At 37.4% G+C, this 18,418-nt stretch overlaps 1 long non-coding RNA gene across 1 annotated transcript in view; it reads left to right on the top strand.

The window, feature by feature from the left end:
* The window catches only part of LOC125969205 (uncharacterized), a 53,583-nt gene that overhangs the window by 17,837 nt on the left and 17,328 nt on the right, over positions 1-18,418 (top strand). The window contains exons 4-6 of the long non-coding RNA XR_007481504.1: positions 5,697-5,756; positions 6,852-6,981; positions 11,071-11,166. This is a non-coding gene — a long non-coding RNA (uncharacterized lncRNA). The remainder of the gene's footprint in view (positions 1-5,696; positions 5,757-6,851; positions 6,982-11,070; positions 11,167-18,418) is intronic.

Here is an 18,418-nt window from a genome sequence, read left to right as displayed (position 1 = left end):
GTGTTCTAGAACGTGCAGACTATGTTTTGACTCTCGGAATAACGAAAAGACCAGCGTGTTGGGCTAGAACATATGGTACCACCAAGTCAGCAAGATAGGAAGGTTGTGTAATATTTCGTAAGTAGAAAACCATTCAAATTGCATCTGAAGTGGTTTGGGAGGCAACGCAAGGTTGGCCAGTATTGGGGTGATAAGATCAAACTTTCTTGCCTTTGTCAGGAGTCTTGCTGTAGCCTTTTGTACTATTGGCAGGCTTTCAATACGAGTAATGGCTTTGATTGACGGTGAATCAAGTCGGCCGTATTTAGGCCCACAATGGTGCACAATGCCTACTTTTAATTTTGTCAAGCTGTGTGCGGTTGTAAAAATACCAAGAACTCCATTTAGCCCACCCCTGCTCACATTTAGACCACTCCTCGCAATAGACATGCACTGGACATGAAAATAGATCCCTAAAACACTGTGATCTTGTCTTTGAATTATCCTATAATTAAACACCAAAGGAAAACAGGAATGGCTCAGGTTATTTCAGTTATACAAACTGTTTTTCTCTGATGTTGCCCTCCTTTTATTAATATCTGAGCAGTGATTTGCTTTCAGCCAGTCCTTGTATGAATTAAGCTGTCCATATGAAATTGTTGTTTGACATTTGAAGTATTAGCAGGTGCATGTTATTCCTTCATCACAATCAGACCTCCAAATGGAAAATACATTAATCTGGATGAAACACATCAACATGTTTTGATTGCCCATAAATAAAACAGAGCTGCTGTATTTACCGCACAGAGGAAAAGATACAGACGGGACAAACATGCACTCTTATTCGATTGAGGAGAGGGGAGCGTTCAGGTCAAGCTTCACTGAACTTGTCACAGTGATTGTTTTGAAAGCAGTGAACCCAAACCAAAAGTGTTTCATGCTGTGATGACCCCTAGCCAGTCACCTCTGTTCCTGCTCACACACACCACAACTATGCATGAAAACACAAACTTACAATAGGTGTTATATGAATGAGCTTTTAATTGAAATTTTAGTGTACTATATATTACATAGATTATCAAGATAGTGGTGGTGCAGCAGCTTCACAAATTCCCTTTAAAGCTGTTTTTAGTGCCTTTTCAGCACAAATGATGTGAATGAACCCACAGTTAAAATCAGTTTTCAGTGTACAAACTAGTAAATGTTCATGGAAGCATCTAGTAAGAAGGTAGAAGTGGATTGGAAGAGACGCACCAGACATTCTGAGGTCCATCTCAAAATGTGCTGATGTCTTTACCACCAAAACCATCACATTTTACCCAAACCTGAAGCTCTGACTGAATTCCGAAGTGAGAGCATTGCTGAAGGCTGCTACCTTCAGGGCACATAAAGCATCAGTGCTCAGGGCAGCAAGAAGAATTCAGTTTTCTGCTCTTCTCCATCAAAGATGGGTACGTGTGACTCATAAAATTGAACACAAAAACATTTTCTTACAGGCTGGTGCAGGTCAGCCCTTGTCTTCAAATTTCTCTTTCCTGAATTGCTTCACCATTTAAAAAGAAAAATATTTTTAAAATAATATTCTATTGTTAGGTAACAAAGCTTTCTAACTTGAACTCTACTTCTAAGGTTTTACATCCTTACAATATTACTATTCTATTCAAGAATAACTTGTTTTTATTTGCAATGAAAAAACTATCAGAACTACTAGAGTTTAACCACCTTATAACATTTTCCTCATATCTTCACCATAGTAACAGTGCAACACAAATACTTCTTTGTTTTGAACAAATTTGTTCTAGACTCTTGTGAAAGCCATGCGGTCAAATATCAGCTATTTTCTCCGTTTTCTTGTCACGTATGTATTTCTTAAAATTGACCTTTCTCCCACCTTCGTTTCTCCTTTAATATGACTAATAACTTTAATCAAGCCAATAAGTTAATGCTTCGATGAACCTTCCAGCGCCGAGCCATTACTATCTGCTGAGGTGACTGTTTTTATAACTGAGGTGAGAACAGCAATTCAAGTCACTCAACTAGGCGGTATCAATCAGCAGAGGTGAAATGTTTGCGCTTCTCCCATGAAACTAGATGACGATACTTAAAAAGAAGGCCAAATGACAACGTGTATTTGTGTAATAGAATGTCTCCTTCAGAATCCAAGTGCTGTAGAGTCTCCAAGATTTTTTCCTTTTCATTGACTGACATTGAAGACTAGCTCTAAGCACTTATGTGCAAAGTCATTAATGTACATTCTATCAATGCATAACCTTGAGTTCCTCAAAAACCTAAAGCTCCTATCTCACTGTTTGCGCGCGTAATTAATGTTGTGTTTTTGTTCTCAAAATGTAAACAATTGCGAACTGCTACGATAAGAAAAACTGTTGAAGAGTATTAAAATGGTTGGGGAATGTTGGTGGAACGTCTTTACAACCATTTGTGACCTTGAACGAACTCTAATGAAAAACAATTGACATTCAGGGCATGCGCAAACCCTCGCTAAATTTTGCTGCATAGGATTGAGCTTCAGATATCACTTAGTCTGGAAATGAACAAACAAACCAGCAAATAAAATCGTAGTAAAAAAAAATCAATTTATGTTTCAGGATGATATAAGAACATACTACACAGCGACACTGTAACCACAGTGTCATCATGTTATTCATTATATTTTATTTTATGTCTTATGTACTGCACATTGTTCCAGCTTTGGTTGTTATTGCCGTATGAAGAAAGTTGTTGAGTTGGTATCACGATTCTCAGTTTCAATACAATATCGCTACACAATATATATTAATTGACATATAGCAAATCGTGTGGAAAGTCAGTCAATTTTCAAGCGTCAGAACACAGCTTGCAAAAAAAAATTGCAAACGATGCCCATCACTGACAGCCATTTTCCACTTAAAGCTACAATCACACACCAGACTCAAGATAAGTGCAATGTTCATTGATGGGAGGATTGATTCCATCAGCCATATAATCCATTAGGATAAAGATCTCATGTGAACGGATGTCATCGGGGGTTCAAGAGAGTTTGCAACCCACTGAGACCAGAGAACTGTCTAATTATATAATTACTGTGACTTAAAAAAAAAAAAAAAAGAAGCCTTATTTGTGCGCAGAAGGCTGCTTTGTATTAGTCATGTGTCTCTCTCACTGTGATCTTCCTCCTCCACATGGAGCTTTTTTACCGGTTCGCTTTCATCCCTTTCCCCTGAGCTCAGAGCCCAGTAATGATCCCCCCCTCCTGTAATTAATTCCTTTCTTGAACCCCCCCTTTTCTCTCTCCCTCCCTCATGTCATGACCCCTTCAACTCCATCCCTGCAACTTGATGAAATCAAAACTGTTCTCAACGATAATCTTTGTTTCTTCCTTCTCACTCGTGTTTCCTTAATATTCCGCCTCACAAACCCAAATAATTGAAGAAGCGCTTAACACACTTGTTAAAGCCTCCTCGCTGTGATAACATGTGACCTTTTGTAGTGTAAACTCATTATCAGAAATATGCAAACGTTTATAGAAAATACAGCATGCACTTTGGCGATTTAATTAAAATTTTCTCCAACTTGTGTCGTTGAGCCTATTAGAAATCGGATTGCTTGACCTTGCACCACATATGCACACTTTAAATGAATTGTGGCGGTTGCTACACAGTTGTGTCCTTTTAGGCATAAAGTCTATCCACAAGCCTCCACCATGTTTTTATAGAATCAAACATATTTCTTCCTACAGTCACTCTTGAATTCTGGGCTACGTGTAATCCTTACTTTATGAGGCTATGTTCTCACTGGAGGGTGTGATGCTCAAATTTGATTTTTTTTTTTTTTTTTAATCCAATCGTTATACTGCTTTACATTCCAAAAACAAATACAACTTGTACTGTGAAGGCAATGTAATTATTAACTGTATTCAATCCTAATTAGAGCAGAAATGATTTATTTATGTATACCTAAGTGGGTGCAAAAACATCACAGTACAACTAAAGCTGAATACAATAAATAAATAATAATAAAATGAACCGTGGATCATACACCAACGCGTCATGGATTCACAGAATACAAAGACAATTTGAATACCACCTCATGCATGAGAACATGTGTAATTAGATGTAAATTACAAGGTTCTATGCCTGCCTTTAGGAAAGGCAAGCACTGATTGAAAAGTCCACCCGATATACTGTCAGGCTCACCTAAATGAAGGCATGGATGGATGGAAAAATGGGCATTTTAACTAAAACCAATCCCATGCAAATTACACATTTATCCAAAAGTATACAAAGTGCGATCAATGGTGTCAGTCAAACTCGTGTATCTCTTCACTCTCATACAGATAAGATTTTTTTTCCATTTTCATCTGGAGTAGATTTAATTCTACTATTCTATCATCAAGTCACATTTAATTAATGAACTCCCAATAAATACTATGTGAGCGCACCTAACCGGATGTATAGCGAATAAAGCTATTCTAAATATGGGCAAATTACGTGCCAGCCCATGAATAATAGAAATAAACAAACATGTCCAAACTTGCTTTATTTTATCTATATATTTTTCTATCTACAGCTTTTGTACTACGACTGTACATAGGCAGACAATTAGCTACCAGTAAACTATAGATGTGGATTAACAGTTGTTTTTTTGCAGACGAACCTGGAAGCAGCGGTCTAGATCAAAAAAGGTTACATTAAGATATCTTGCACGACACTACCTGGAATCGAACTTCTAGGATTGGTTTCAAGCAAAGATGTACCACACTAGATAAAGTGTACCACCGTAGATAACGTAAAGTCGTAGTTGTAATCTGGGTTTTAAGAGATAATGCTCCCTCTGCCATTGTGAGTTCTCACACCAGAAGCTGCCGTAGGCAGAGAACCTTCAGCTGTTCAAATGCTCTCCAAGAAACCTAAAAAGCGAGGGAACAGCAGTAGCTGGCCATGCAGAAAGTAAGAGTCTTCTCTGGCCTCCGCCGGCCACTGCACTAATGTGTGGATTCCCAATGGAGGATTGTCCCTCATGCTCAGGAGCAAGCACAGAAGGCACAGCATGTTTCCTCTGCTGAGCCTGTGCTAAATCAGGGTGAGAAGGTGAGGATTGAGGCATCAGCAAAAATCCGACATTGCTGAACAAGAGTGGGAGCAGATTTTCTGGCCTCACTCTAATTAAACGCGCTCAGTCTCAGCATATCGATTAGTCTGAGAAGGTAACGGCCGGGAAACCACGGTTGGATGTAACGTAGATTTGCTTCCGAAATAGCAATGACTTCTGAATAGAATAAAGGTCGTGGTTTAATTGTTCAGAATGCCAGAGATAAAAAGAAAAGAAATTAGGCGTGCAAGAATAAAATGACCTGTTCTGATCTTGTCTTAATGATGAAAACTTAGTTTAGCCTTAAATGGTACTACATAAAAATTCTGTAAAAGTTAACTACATTTTATGTGCAAGTAGGGTATTGGATATCATATAATGAGACACCAGAAGTTTGCTTCATTATACTACTACATTCAAGTTCTCATTCCATTTTCACAGTCGCATGTTACATTTCAAATGAAATGACAAAATTTGACCTATGAGTTAATCCTGTCTGCCTGACTTTTTCCCTCTGAAATGAAACCTATCTTGTAAGATAAGTGAAAAGCATCTGTGCCAAAGATGTGATTGCAACATTGTGTTTTAACTGGGTATTGCTTCTCTTTGCTTTGTGCTGTCTTTTCCAGGAAACGACCAGGGTGTCCAGGGTTTGGGTGTTTGAATTTGAAAGAAAAATATTAATAAAGGTAATAATCTTGAATTTTTAAATGTATTTATTTATTCATTTATTTATTTCAATGATGCTGACTATTTTTACACAATGAAAGCTTCAATTCCATTCACATAGCTCGCTAGTCACTGAAGCATCGCAGCACCATAAACCGAAAATGAGAGCATGTGTTATTTTGGGTTGAATAATTCACCAAGTATCCTCTTGCATGTCGATGCTGCAATAAGGCTCATGAAAATCCACTCAAGTCGCTCTTTGGTCTTCTCCCTCTCCACAGTGTGATGAATAACAAGAGGTCCAGTGAGTTTAAGCATTCCGATTTCTTATTTTAAGTTTAGTCAGAGCAGAAGCAAATACTTGAAATAGTCCAGGGTGGGCAACATGTACGTATGACACCTGACTCCACAGTCCAGCCATGGCTTTCTTTCCTTTGAGATGTTAAAATGTCACATATGTGAGGTTTCCTAGATTGTGTAGCATTAGGATGTAAAAGTACATTTACTGTTTGTAATATAACAATAATTTCCACAGTGGTTCATTTGCCTATGTGTGTGTCTGTGTGAAAGTAATGAAAATAATATCAACCCTAATGTTGGTGTCATCATAAGTCTTTTGGTTTTGTTAGTTAGGTTCATTTCTTTTTATAATGTTTGTCTAACAAAGCAGGTTCGTTATCAGAGTCAACGTGAAGTCTAAAACGTGATATGTAAAGTAACATCTGAATGACAAATGAGCCCTCACGTCTCAGTCACTCTCGCTTTATCATTGTCTTTCCTTGTCCTTCCCCCTTAAATTACATGCTTGGCTATTATGCCTGCTTGATTCTTACATTCGAGCTGTCGAGCTTATCTCTTATTTTAGGAATAATTGCTCTTTTGACAAGTGCTATCTGTTAAGGCTGATGAGTACATAATGTGTGTAAACAGATGTGACGATATGATCTGGGGGTGTGAATAAAAGTTTGAAGGAGACTGCAGACATGGTGTTGGCCATGACAAGCAGTAACTTTTTCTACTACAACTACTGTACACATAGCGGCTGAGGAGAAAAGAAATTGTTAAAGCTGACATTTGTTTTTCTAATACATCTTGTTTATGTATCTTCTTTCCAGTGGCAAAATCTCCTTTTTTACTTGTTACCAGCATGCTGGCAACTGGGACATTGTCGTCATCATCTTGTTGCCACGCGACTGAGCGTAGAATGAAAAGGGCGAGACAAGAACATGAAAGCTTTGAATGCAGGTAACCTTGGCAATTCTGCAAATACTTCTTTTTTTGTTTAATATTCTATGAACCTCTATACAGTGGTGCTTCTACTTACAAATTTAATTGCTCCACAATCGGGTTTGTAAGTAGAAGCAACGTTTCCCGTAGGAACCAATGTAAAAGCAAATAATGCGCACCGGACTGTCCCAGATGTCATGCTTTTTGCCCTATTTCTCTGTAAAACACACAGAAAAACAAAACCGTTTTATTTTTGCTTTTTCAAACCTAGTAGATGTAGATGCAAAATAATCGCGAGGCTGCGGTTTGTATCTCGAAATGTTTGTAAGTATAGGCGTCCATATGTAGACATACCACTGCAATGGATTATAATTGGACTACCGTAATTTCTGGACTATAAATCACACCAGGAAAACGCTCTTTTGTTCTTATGTAATTTTCACCAGACTATAAAACACAGATGTTTTAAATTAAATGTCCTCATTTCTATTACCTGTTATTTCTATTACCAAAACAAATCCTTCGGATAATATCATAAAAACAATGAAAAAAACATTGATAAGGCGTACTAGACTATAAAATGCAAAGTTCAAAGCTTGTGCAAAAAGTAGCGGTTCATAGTCAGGGAATTACGGTACAAATATACATCTGTATGAGTCTATTTGTTTTTATTTTATTAGCATAAAAGTAAATTACATTTCACAATTGTAGGGGTGCCCATAAACAAGAATAAAAAACACTCAATCGATATATTCTTCTACAATATTAAAATATGCCGACTATTGGACATTTAGCAGAATATATCCAAACCCATTAAAGAGTAATAAATCAACGATATCATTTCTGTAATGTGATAGAGACTGCATTTCAATCCCGTACCGTGAAGCAACAACCGATTATAATACAGGACCGATCCACATAACTCTGGAGTACCTGTTGGTTTGAGCATATTATGAACATTAAAAGGGAGGTGGATACTAAAATAAAGCCAATTCTTCTAAAACAGCTTATCTGTGAGGCAAAGATCTATTGCACAGTGTAACCTGCGAAAGAGGTTGCGAGCCTCTCTGTGTGCGTAAATGTGGCGAAGCCGAGTTTAGTGGTCTCTTTCTCAGACACATCAAAGTGAAGCACAGGCAATGGTAAGGTCTCTGCACTATGCCCGATAAGAGAGAGTTTCCATTAAGTCGCTTTGCCTCACAGGGATTAAATAAGAAACCCTTCCCTCTTCCTCTTAAAATGGTTTCCCAACGCTTTCCTCTTTATCATTCCACTGCATTTGCACCGGTGCTTCCTCATATACACCGTTTACTGGTGGGGAGCATTTTTTTCTTCTTCCCACCCTCCATTCAACCTTTAAAGTCAAAGTGTTCCCTTATTGCTAACTGTAAATTGAAGTTAAAATGGATGCCACATGTTTGGAAAGGCACCTAACTGACCAGTTCTGCTAGCTGATTCACTAACACACTCCAACAGCTTGAAATGTTGATAGAATTTGTGAGGAGAGCACTGGCTTCAAACAAGATTATTTTATGTCTCCTAATTCATTTACCCTGCATGGATCATTTGAGAAATGTATTGCCTGTAACGGCTATATTAAGGGAGTGCATTTATGATCATATCAAGGCTGTTACCTTATACACTTGGTTATTTTCTGCATGGCCTACGTATTGTAGGAAATGCTTCCAACTTTATGGAGGGTGTATGTCTGGCTAGATTTTATCAGCTCATGTTCGTATTGTGGAAATGACTACTCTGCTGATTAAAAATGTATCATGTAAAAGTCAAAAGGGCCTATGCATTTTTGTTTTTTTTTAAGAATGTATTTATCATAAAGGGCCAAATGTTGTCATTAACCTCCTTTCTTCCCTTAGTACAAAACTGAAACTTTTTATTATTGGATTCTGCGTTTGTATGTACTGTTAAAATGTTAAGCAAAACAAGCAATGAAACATGTTTCGTAACATTATGCTTTTAAAGAATATCTCCATCTGCTCAATCAAATACAGCATTTTGAACATAATGTTTTGAGAAAATAAGCAATAACAGAATATGCACAGCATTATTTGGCATCTGAGTTGGCAATTAACCATAAATTATGTTGATTTCTATGTGAATTATCATCACAATGATGAGATATTTAATTTATTGCATAGTATATGAAACATGTGGTACCTATAGCTACATTAACACTATTTGCCCAGTGGCTACAGCAGTCAGGTTCCGGGTACTGTGGAGAAAACAGCTGGATGTGTGAAAACGTAGGGAGACACGATGAGCAAATGTGACAGGCCAATATTGCCTGTGGAGATTTTTAAACTCTGAAAAATAGTCACAGCAGTCCAAGAAACATTTTGAATCCAATCGAATGACCATGACATATGGAATCCTTTAAGGGTCAGTCCTTGCACAACTTTTGTTCTGTCAGTATGTTGACTATGGTTCAAATGGTTCAGAACGCCAATGTTGCCTGTAATGGCTATGCAGATGACACACAGCTACAGTGTATTTGTCAATGCCCCAAATGACTGGAAAGATGGAGGAATAAAATACTATATATAGCTATAGCTATAACCCCATGGCGTTTTGTGCAAACAAGGATGCCATGGCCGCCAGGAACATAGTGAAAACATATCATTAGCAACCTGAAATATTCTGCTTGTTAGAGAAACTATGTCTAATGTTCACCATGCAGTCATAGCTTTAAAAATATATTCACGTTGCATATGTGTGGTAGGTTTCACTGGAATCCTTCTGAAATTAAACTGAATGAGACACATAGTGACACCGCCAATACCAAACTGCAACATATAGACAACTGTTATATTTCAAAGTCACAAAGTGATTAAATTTTGGAGGTAATGTGTAGTCTGCGACAATAGCTTCGTGCAAGACTGAGAAAATTGGGAATTATTGTTATCATTCACGCATAACAGAGCCAGAGACTCCAGCTGGCAAGAATATAAACTGCAGTGCTAGCTCATCAGTGCTGAATATCATCAGGATGTTAGTGGGAAAATGAAGAACTTACTGACTGTAGATTTCATCTGAAATGTCATTATGACTGTGAAGCTTTTGTTCAGTCTGATAAGAATTTTAAGAAATGTTCTGGATATGGTAGAGCAGAATGCTTGGGGGGAGGAATGTCATTTTGGAGCAGTCAAAACAACTGTTGTCCTTGCGTGACGTGGGTTGTTCAAAATGGGATGGGAACAATATCCCATGCAAATCGCTTCTAAATTTGCCCGCCCTACCAAACATTTACATTATCAAGAGTCCTGTCATTGTTGTATTATTCTAACACTTTTTTTACCCTCTCAGATCGGTAAATAAAAATGGATTATTCTATTTATTTATTTATTTATTTATTTATTTATTTATTTATTTATTTATTTATTTCACATAGTCACATTGAATTCCCCGCATATCTTAATGCACTGTGAATGTGGAGGAAAAAAACTAAAAAAATTGTGGTCGCTGACGATGTGTTGGGTTGCATTCCTGACTTTTGTAAGTGGGTTCACTTGGCAGTTATGTAAGTTTGAATGGTTCTCTGTATTCTTACTGTAAGTGCCCTGTGATTGACTTTTTACCTGTCCAGGCTTCCTTTCGCACAAAGTTAATAACTAAGATAGACGTCAACGCCTTGCAACCCTGAACAGGTTTTGTAGTACAGAAAAAAGATGGATGTTTGTGGCTACCCAGCAGCTCAGCAAGTAATAATAATAATAATACATTTAATTTGTAAGGCGCCTTTCAAGGCAATCAAGCTCGCCGTACAGAGATAAAATAGCATACACAAGTAAATATAAAAACAGTATAAAAGCAAGGAAACATCTGCAGTATTTGTGTAGCGTTGACAATGCTGCAAAAGATAAAATGTTCAAAAATTTACTTCTTTACTCACTGTATCAAAACCTTCCTATTAACATGCATTTTGTGGACCAATTTTAAGTGGAAGTGCTTTTTAGTTATGTGTACAGGTTGTGCCTATACTATTCCTTTTTATGCACCTCATGTTTTGTGCCACAGACATGGCTGCAAATGAGAACCCAGGCAGAAACGTGGTCATCTCCTCTGAGACCTTTTCTCCATATGTTAACACAGGTGCAACAGAATCTTTGCTCGGCTCGTCAGAAGTGCACAGAGGTAAACGCTGAAGTGGGCCCGCATCGCCTCGCTGAAAGCGGCAATGTCAGGAAGGTGAGTGACAGAGTCCCGCACCAGTAAGTGAGTGGAATCACGATTAACTCATTATTCACATACGACTATAATGACGTGTCTTTTTACATTGAAAGCAGCAGCATGGTTAAATGAACATCCTGTTCTCATGGCAATAAAGCGTCTACATCAAAATCTTAACATCACATTCATGGATGATGTTTGATTAAAACTCTTTCACAATTCACTTTGGTTATTTAAACCTTATATCATTTTCTTTCAAAAGTCCAATCCTTAATGGATGAATCATTCAATCTTGGTTTGTGCATTTGTGTTTTTGATTTTAACAAATGAAATCAGTGGATCGAGCTCCTCTAGGGTCCAATTGGTGAAGAAACAAGATATCTACATTATTTGCACTTGACTTGTCTTGGCAGTTTAAAAATTAGGACTTCAATTAATGGTTGTTTATTATATATGTTTGGTTCATTGCTGGTTATGGCACTGTCAAGAGTGAATTTACCTGTCAAATGTCCTTCAAACTTGCCCAGCATTAGTTTGAATATTCATAGTGTATAACGAAATGTGTTTCACGTGCCTTTGTGCAGTATATTTGTTAGTAGGCCTGTCCACCTTATCTTTACGTTCCCTTCTGTTTCATTTATCGTTTCTCTACAGCACATCTGCAGTCTCCCGTTACCATAACAACCCGTGCCCTTCAAAACAATTAGCATTCAACACTGTCTCCCCTGCCAACACAAACCACGTCCATCGATATTAATCCACCATCAAAAAGCTCTGTCGGGTCCCAAATAAAGTGCAGTCCAATAGAAATACAGTATAGTTACTTAAGCCCTATGTGGTAGTGTGGACTCTCTTAAGACAATATGTCTGCCAACCATAGGCAGGATTGAGATACTGTAGCTCTGGGCTCCTTTCACACAATCTGAATGATTATGAGCAACGCATACTGTATCTTAGCCGCACAGTTGTGCATCCGTTGGGACTGTCGCCACAGCAAGAAGGTTGTGAGTTTGAATGCAGTTTGTCTGCCTACTTGCTGCCACAATCTAAAATGAACAAAGTCAACAAAGTCTTTAAATTGTCCATAATCCTGAATAGTTTTTGCCAATACCGAGGGACTGTTTTCCATTTTTAACTTGCCATAGTTTGAAAGGATTAGGTTGTGTTTACTACACCACCGATTTTCTTTTCATTATTAGAGCTTTACTTTTAGCCTGCCAGGTCAACATTACAAATGGGAATGTTCTCAATTGATAGATAGATAAATAAATAAATAAATAAAATATTATGGTCTGGCAATGTGGCATTATCATCTGTAGCCAGTGATGGTCACACACTGCATTATATCACGAATCACTGACTGACTGAGGTAAACAGTGTGTCTGTCCTGGCCTCCTCTGAAAACCCCGTCACTCACTGAACCACTTGGGTTTGATCAAAGTAAGTGACATAAACCACTGCTGGTTACTTATCAATCGTGCATAGTTGTCATCACTACATCTTTTTCACATTTGGGGATACATGGCACAAAATTATAAAATTAACACACATTCTAAAGCCAGGTTTTCCTGTTACCTTGCCTACACTGACCTGCGTCATTCTCCTTACAAAAAAGGCCTTCATGCCTCTTCACTATTGTGTGTCTGATTCCGACCGATGCATTGAACATCGTACATGTTTTTGAAATGGTTACAAAGGCGAGCATAGCTAAACCGAGCAGGTATGGTGTGTAGCCTTGTCAGTTATGTAAAGTCCCCTTGACCTTGGAAATTCAAAGAACTGTGCTGTTTGAAACGGATGCATGAGTAAAGTTGCAAGGCTCAAGCTTGTTGATTCAATGTCAAAAACACAAGTCTGTTTATTCATGCAGTCATAATTCTCAGTGAACAAAAAACAGATACAATACCAAGTAACAATTACATAAGTACATCTTTAACTCAAAGGAACAGTTTAAAAAACAACTACATTTTAGTAGTTTAAAACAAATGCTAATATTCTAATGTAGTCAAATGAATGCACAATGTTTAGACGATTACTGTATTACTCAACACAGAAATTGATAGATCATATAATGATAGATAAATACAAAAATCAGTATCACAGGCTGACACGTGAATAATGTTTGCTTTGTCTAATTATTTGCGTCACTATACAAACAACCATAGAGTGTGGTCATGGTAAGTAACTATAGAAGTGAGTTACGTCCAAATCGAAAGGTAACTACCGTATGGCTAATTGATCATACATAATTGAATAAACAGCAATTCAAATACAAAATAACCCCCACATTCCCCTTTGTCCAATTTATGCTGACCTCATAAACCTTACAGGCTGTGCTTTCACAAGATTTTTTTTTTTCTTTTTCTAAACCAGATTGTGCTGGAATAAAGGTATAAGCGGGCTGTCAGACAAAACCTTCAAACATCAGGCCTGTGTAAGGCAGCTAGAAAGGGAACATTGAATGGCAGTGACCCATTTGAAAAACCAAACACCAAGTCACACTGAGACCAAAAGCAAAACGACACCACAAGCCATCTATCTGGTTTCAAGATCTGTTCAGCTGCACTGCACACAGTGCCTTCCATTGAATTTGCTTCTCAGAATACATTTGGTCAATTAAAAGTGACTTTGTTGCCGGCTGGCAGTCAAATGGAAAAAATTACTCATTCCGAGTATTCTGGCACCCCAGAGAAGAGACTTTGTTGGTGAGAATGCTGAAGAATGCCCTCTAAACATCTTAATTGTCTAATGAACCCTTTTCCAACAACAAAATTGTGTTTTGAGTCATATAACACCCAAAGATGCACCCAAAGTCAAAATCAAACAAGCCATGAAGAAATACCCATTTGACTCCAAATGCTCAGTTTAATGTCACAGTTTAATGAGCATGTGGTGAGTGATACTGAAACAACAAGCCTGCCCAATGAAATTGTATCATAAATGTCACTAAAGCCGTAATATGTATAACAATTCTCTCTGGAGAAGGCGGACTACCATAGTAGCATTGTAGTCTTTGGGGACATTGATCCACCATTGATACATTGATTTATGATCATCAAAATTAGAACTAAACCTTTAGAAAACATGTTTTCATTCTGCCTCTTTGCCATCAACCATGATCATCTGTAAGGCGTCCTAAAAAAAAAAAAAAAAAAAAAAAGGCCTACTAATATTTTAAAACACTGATGAAAACAGCGGTAAACATTTAAAGTTCTAGTTAAGTAATTCTCCTCCTGTATTAGGATTTTCCTGATGTTACAGCCCCAGACTGAGTTTTCTGTATAAGCCCTATATAAAATCTTTAAAATTTACAAAACAATCTAAATGTTTTCAGTATAGGAGAGTGATGGCATGGGATATATATATAAGTAACTATACTTCATTTATAATAATTCAAACATGTCTGTGGACTCCCCTAGATCTACTGTAAGTTCAAAGTGGAGGAAAAGAAAATGACAATGTTGAAAGAAAATAGACAAAATAATTTAGCTTACAGGTATAAGAGTTAATGAATGGAATACAATCACAGCAACTTGAAAGAAAAGCAACTCTCACTTGGCCTCAAACGATATAAAGCATCTAGAGGGGATACCTGTGATGCGAGAACAGCCGATTATTTTTCTTCTTTAATTTAGGTTTTGAATTCTGCCCTGAGCACAGACTGTATGGTCTGACAAGAGTCATAGTACTAGTGATGCGTTTCTTCATCTCAGTTGTAATGACTTAATGAACTACTCTGACAATAACATTCTCACTATTAAGAGACACAATGAATCACCTTCTGCCGTCCACTGGTAGCAATTTATCTTCAAACCCAGCCACTGTGGAGGTAGCTATGGAATCTATTTAAACAGCTTGAGGTTATTCTAAAATGGCACCTCTTTACAGGGACTGCACTATCTTGTCTTTTTTAATGTCTTAACTAGTCGGAAAAATCCAGTGAATTAATGCGTGAGTCTGCTCAACTGTTTTTATTTTCACTGTTAAATGTCGAACCTTGTGGCAAAACGTACTGCGCATCTTTTGGATTGCCATAAAAAATGACAGCTTCGCTATCACATATTAGGTTTGACCTTCATTGAATGACACACCAAAAAATACAAAATAAATAAAGCCAATACTGCCCTGTATAAAGAAGGAAAGGAAGTTTCTCAGTTAGAGATTGAGGATTTTATTTCCATCCCATCCATGTTTATTTTTTGCTTCATATGATGTAGTACCTGATCCAAATCTGCTGTTCACAGCAAGGATTCACTGCCCCCACTCCTCCTATCCACCCAATCACCCTCAAAACATTGTTGCTGAGAACCACAAATTGTGTGATGTTGAGATTGTTGTCAAAATTGGTGTTAACCCCCCCTCCCCTCCCCTCTCCAAAAGAGCTCTCTTGGATTACAGGGATTATTTATCAAAGCAGTAGACTGATCATTTTTACTGCAAGTCAGCACTGAGTCATTGATCTTGGCACACAGGGGGCACAATGAGGGTGGGTAGCCTTCAGCTACATCAGCATAAACATCTAAACAATAAACACTGTTAGATATTCTGTCTATGTGCACATAATGATTCCAACAAAAGATTTTTCACACTATAAACATTCACAACTGTGCAGTGACGATAGTACATATTAATTTCAGATGAATTATTGAACTCTGTGAATGAGAAAAACTGGTGAATGAAATGGAAATCACTGGGGCCTTCTCCTGTGTGCAGTATGAATTACTTTGCTAACTTTAATATTAGCAATCAATATATATCACATAAACAGTTCTCTGTAACATCACTGTGATGTTGTGTATTTATTGTGACAGTTCATTTATTGCGAGCTCAATCGTCAAAATGTTTTTCATTTGTTAATTTACCGGGCTGTCTGTGACAAGATACATTTTATTTGTCACAGTTATCATTGTTCAATAATAGTTTGAATGACATTTTTCCATTTTCTTTCCAATCTGTGAATGTGAATACATTTGATCAATTTATAATTATGTTTAGAATAGACTAAATTAGGCTTGATGCTCATCTAACTACGAGATTTCGTAAAGTTTTTACCTTAGAGTATTAAAAGCAATGAGCACATCCTCTGCATTAACTATTGAAAGTTCAAACGGGCGTATTCTGAAAAGTTTCTCTGGATATTTTAAAAGTTTGTACACAAAGAGTTATAGTAGGTCAACCCTTCAAGTATAAAATTACACAATCGAGTGAATCCAGCTGCCTATATAATTTCTGAAAAAAAAAGTCACAACACTAATAAACAAATTTGGCACGCTTAAAAACAGACGGCATTCTTTGATGATTTCACTCACCAAAAAATCGTTGGCCATTGCAGCTTTAAATTCAATATTCATTAGTCATTACATTACAAACCTCAAGGGGAAACTTTTCTCTTCTTTTCTTTTTTTTCTTTAAATGATGCACTTGAGTTACTTCATGACACCACATTAGCCTCACTGTTTGTTGACTTTTACACACTACTACAGGAAGAAACATCCCGCTAAAAACATAACTATGAGACTCTGTTTAGTTTCACTGTTGATGCCAATTTGTCCTTGATGGACGTCTGCTCTCGAGCGACTGATTCTAAACATACTGAATATGGTGTCATTATAACGTTACTAAAATATATATATGTATATAATGGTGGCCCAAAAAATTTCACCATACTATTCAACCACTTAATATGTGAGTCAGACATGAATTTTGCTTCGGAGAGTGCTCACTCATACAGCTATGTTAATTAGCACTTGCTACGGAAGGCATTCTCACACCAAAGTGACCCTCATATATTTCATAAACCCTATTAACTCCTACCCCTCGCAATAATTGCTGGAATCTCTATATTGTAGGAGCAATAAATGCTGGTAGAGAATGACCAGCCCAGAGCCTTTTTAGGAAAAGATGTCATTTTCATTACAAATAGAAGGTTTATTAGTGAAATTTGGCATTTGATTTTGGAACTTTTGTGCTAAATGGAGCAATGGGTCTCCATACTCAAAAATAGCTTTTTGTTTTTGTATAGGTGGGTAAAATTAATGATAGAATTAGATCCTGTTTCAGTTCAATTTTGTATTCGACAAGTTACTGTATCAGATCATTAAAAAAAAGACCTGCCCTAACTCCAATCATTCTGTTTGAAGCCCTGACACGCCTTTTAAGACACTAAAAGAAAATCTAATGCAACAGGGAGAAGACAAGACATTACTTGGATGCAAAAAAGTTTTAGATGGAAGTCTTACTCATTTTACATTCTTGCTAACTCTCTGCTCGATTATAACTTGCCTAAATTAATAAAGTCACTCTGAGAGGCACTGCATGTCAATGGTTTTATCCCTAGACAGACTAGTTTTGAAAAAGTAGTCGAAATATATTGAAGCATATGTACTATAATTTTTGGCTAAGTATGAGAAAGACTTCAGTCTTGACTACAACATGATACGAATTAAACACACTACTGTAAGACTTAAAAAACGTCAAATCTATTACACCACCCATCTGGGGTTTGAGCTAAAATTAATTAGATGAATTGGTTCCTGCACAAATAAATATATAAGATAGGCTAAGTCCAGACTTCTGTCTTGGATCACATACTGTTGTCTTGGAAACAAAATCTTGAAAAAGAATTCCACTTTTGCCCTAAAATAAGAAAATGTAGAACAGACCACAAGGCACCAAGGTCAAGGAACAACAAACATACTGCATGTCTTCCAAACACTAAAAACACAATTCTGCAACTCTTAGAAAACAGAAGAAGTGACCTGGAGAAAATAGACAAAAACACAGCGAGACATGCATGAGAAGCTGTTGAAGAACTCGCCCATCGAAGGGGCTTACCCAACCAGAAAATGGTGTCTTAGCCAGGAGACTGAATTTGGAGCTATCACTGGAACAGATACTGAAAGCTGATCTTATCATGGATGCAGACGGTGGGCGGGATAGACCTTGACCTTGTCCTATGCGAGAGCACCAACCTCCAAGAAATGAGCCGCTGGCCTCACAAAATGGAGTTTATATTCCAACCACTGACTAGATTATGTATGCATTCACTGGTCACAACAATGGGTATACCTGCACAATGAAACTAGATCCAATATCAGAAATCTGGCTTGCCCCGCAACACGGACCTCCTCCAAGGCCAACTAATCCTAAACATGTTGAGGTAACTCGTTTTGTAATTCATGTGAGACCAGCCTGTTGTCGCATATTGTCGATTAGACTGTAATCATCCATCTCTCCATTTTCACGTCCTCCTGTCCCCTTGAAGATAATG

Source organism: Syngnathus scovelli, chromosome 5 (assembly GCF_024217435.2).
Source record: "Syngnathus scovelli strain Florida chromosome 5, RoL_Ssco_1.2, whole genome shotgun sequence".
Taxonomy (NCBI): Eukaryota; Metazoa; Chordata; class Actinopteri; order Syngnathiformes; family Syngnathidae; genus Syngnathus; species Syngnathus scovelli.
Note: the sequence above shows the minus strand (reverse complement) of the source record. Positions and strands in the feature narration are given on the sequence as shown.